Genomic DNA, 3657 nt, shown 5'->3' with positions numbered 1-3657 from the left:
TGGGGTTTGATTTTGTACTGTTAAATGATGTCTTAGGGCATCTCTATAGGGAATACTGCCCAGCATCGAAAAAGAGAAACTGCTGATGGAGGCAACAAGAAAGATGGATCGTAGAAGGATGAATCTTAGAAGGATGGATCTTGGGAGCATTATGCTAAAGAGAAAGACCCAGAGTCCAGAGACTGCAGAAAATTCTGGAAAGGACAAAACTTACCCAAATGGACGGACACCCTAAGGCTGGAGTTGGGATTGATTCACAGGAGCACCAGGGAATGTTTTTAGATGATGAAAGTGCTCTGCATCTTGACTGAGGTGGTGGTGCATCTACATTTGTGAGAGCCCATTAAACCATACACTTGGAATGGCTGCAATTTATTTTATGCAAGTTATCCCTCAATAAAGTTGATTTTGGAATGGAAAAATAATGATGCCTCAGTCGTTGAGGTTGTTCTGCTCTGGGAGCAAGCTGGGAGGCCTGCAGGAGAACTCCAGCAATTCCCAGCCTCCACCATTCTCCTAGCCAATTAACGTTTGCTCAGTACCTTACAGTTAATAAAGTACTTTCTCCTCTTTTGATCATTACACTGACTCTGTGGGCTGGACATGATTAATCTCATTTCATAGCTAAGGAAGCTGAGGCACATTATGGCTAAGGGGACTGGCCAAAGTCTTCTGACTCAAAATCCTGCTATCTTTTTATTTTCTGAGACCACCCATGAATATAGCCTCAGAAATCATCCAGGTCTAGGGAAACTGAAACCATGGTCCAGAGAACATAAATAATTTGACAAAAATTGTACTGCTAGTTAAGAACACATACTAAACTTGAAGGTGTGCCTCCTCTCATGACAAACCAACCAGAAAATGTCAAATCAAGATAATCCTGAAAGGAAACAGAAAGTGGACATTCATTCCCCATATGCAGAGACTTTCAGACCAGGATAAAGAGCCAATCCTAAAACAAAAAGCAAGACCTTTTTTTCCAGGGCTCTAGACTCCATGTCTCACTGCATGGAGCAGTCTCCCCCACTCCACCCACCCACCTACCCCCTGGAGTCCCAAGGGTCTTGTAACTTTAACAAACTGCAGCAGCAAGCACACGCATTACCTCACCACAGTCTGGCTTATTTCCTAGCAGCAATTGTCCAAAGCTTGCTCCATTTCCCCCCTTCTGTTGGCTTTGCACCCTTTGCCCATTCCTCCCTGCTGAAATCACAAAGCTCTGACCCCCGCCAGCCAGTGTGAGCCTCCTCCTCCTTCCTGGAGTCCTTAACATTAGGAAAGAGGCCTCTGGTGCAGAGCAATGTGTATCAGATGGCCCCTCTGTATACACATTTTAAAAGCATGTAAGTGTGGGAGTAGAGGGAAAGAGAGAGGGAAAAATACATGATGGTATGTACACAGTGTCATGCACATCCATGTGAAGAGACCACCAAACAAGCTTTGTGTGAGCAATAAAGCTTTTTAATTACCTGGGTGCAGGCGGGCTGAGTCCGAAAAGAGAGTCAGTGAAGGGAGATAAGGGTGGGGCCATTTTGTAGGATTTGGGTAGGTAAAGGAAAATTACAGTCAAAGGGTGTTGTTCTCTGAAAATTACAGGAGTGGAGGTCACAAGGTGCTCAGTGGGGGAGCTTTTTGAGCCAGGATGAGCCAGGAAAAGGAATTTCACAAGGTAATGTCATCACTTAAGGCAAGGACAGGCCATTTTCACTTCATTTGTGGTGGAATGTCATCAGTTAAGGCGGGGCAGGGCATTTTCACTTCTTTTGTGATTCTTCAGTTACTTCAGGCCATCTGGGCATATACGTGCATGTCACAGGGGATGTGATGGCTTGGCTTGGGCTCAGAGGCCTGACACATGTGAGGAAGGAATCCTAGGAGGACTTACAAGAAACAGTTGATGGTGGTTAACTTGGGGAACAGAAATTAGAGGGTTGGAGGGCAGAGGGTTCTACTTTCCATTTTGTTTCTGTATGTTCAACATGAATTTCCTAACCAATGCACATGAATTACATTTATTTATGCAAATAAGGATAGCCTGAGCCAAGAACTGATGGGCTGTGTTTGTCATATGCGTACCTGCATAAGAAAGAAAGAAAAAAAAACCCTGAGAAGCATTAAATTTTGGAAATGAGAAAAAGCACCTATAATCCACCACCTCCCTTCATTCACAGTAACGAAATGTGCAACAATGTAAATGATAGAAAAATTATGAACAATTTATCCAAATGGGATGGAGCCAAGGAGGAGTGAAAGAAGGAGGGGCCAGGAGTGGACTCCTAGCCTCTTTAGTAAATGCATCACTCCCCTTTGAGCCACTGTGGCTCCTGTGTGTACCTTGCCTGGGGTCCACTCCTGCCCGCCATTTCAATCATCTGTGCAATTATTTATGTCTCAACCCCCAGCATCCCCAAAGTAATAGTTTATGTAGGGCAGACATTGTCCTTCTGTTCTTAGGTGCTTCTAGAGCTTCCTACATGCATAGTAGAAACTGAACAAATATTTACTAAATAGAACATAAGGAAGTCTCAGCAGAGTGCAGTAAGTCAGGCCTGTAATTCCAACACTTTGGGAGGCAGAGGCAGGGAGATCACTTGAGGTCAGGAGGAATCACTCGAGGTCAGGAGTTCGAGACCAGCCTGGCCAACATGGTGAAACCCCGTCTGTATTAAAAATAGACAAATTAGCTGGGTGTGGTGGTGCACGCTTGACGCTTGTAATCCCAATTATTCGGGAGGCTGAGGCAGGAGGATCGTTTGAACCCGGGAGGCAGAGGTTGCAGTGAGCCAACATCGTGCCACTGCACTCCAGCCTGGGCCACAGAGCGAGATTCCATCTCAAAAAAGAGAAAGAATGTAAGAAAGTCTGCAAGAAGGTTAGAGGGCACCTTCTTAATGGCTTGACACCACTAAGATGGGTTAAAATATTCTTCCCTGCCACCTGTGGCTGGAACCTTAACCAGATATTCATGTCTGCTGTGGAAGTACATGGCAAGGTTCAAACTCCTTTTCTTGTTTACCCAGCCCTGGCCCGCACCTGCCTTTCTGCCCTGATTCCCAAGACAAATCCTGCGCCCCAGCAGTCAAACTGGTCCATTCACCACTCCCTGGGCACACCTTGAGGCTCCCTGCCTTCAGGCCCTTGCTGGTGCCTTTCCCAATCTCTGCCACTGAAAACCCAGGTCACGCCAGCTCTCCCTGAAGACTCAACTAACGTGCCCCGATGACTGGGCTTGCTTCCTCTTCTAACCTCCAGATGCTTCACTGCGGGTTGTATCCCACCTTGCACTGTGGTCATCCAAGCCTCCCCTGCTAGAGGGTGAAGATGTGACTCTTACCCCTGCCTTCTCCGGTCCTATTACCCAGCTCTGGGGTCTGCAGAAAGAGAGAAAGAGGAATATAGGAGTGTAATTCAAGTCAGAGGTAGAATTAGGTTAAAAGCTGGATCAAGACTGGGTTGAGTTTAGGATTAGAATTGGGAAAAGGTTCATCAATTCTTAATCCCACCTATTAGGCGGCGCCCGCAGTCTCATTAGGGTCAAGACGCCTCCGGTTCTTGAATTTGATTACCAGTCTAGCAAGTTTTTTTCCTGCCCTGCTGCCCCTTTAAGAAGGTGAACCAGGTGAGGCCGGGACTCCGCCCCCGGCACTGGCCCCG

The sequence above is a fragment of the Colobus angolensis genome, unplaced genomic scaffold (assembly GCF_000951035.1).
Source record: "Colobus angolensis palliatus isolate OR3802 unplaced genomic scaffold, Cang.pa_1.0 Scaffold2, whole genome shotgun sequence".
In the NCBI taxonomy this organism is placed as follows: domain Eukaryota; kingdom Metazoa; phylum Chordata; class Mammalia; order Primates; family Cercopithecidae; genus Colobus; species Colobus angolensis.
Note: the sequence above shows the minus strand (reverse complement) of the source record.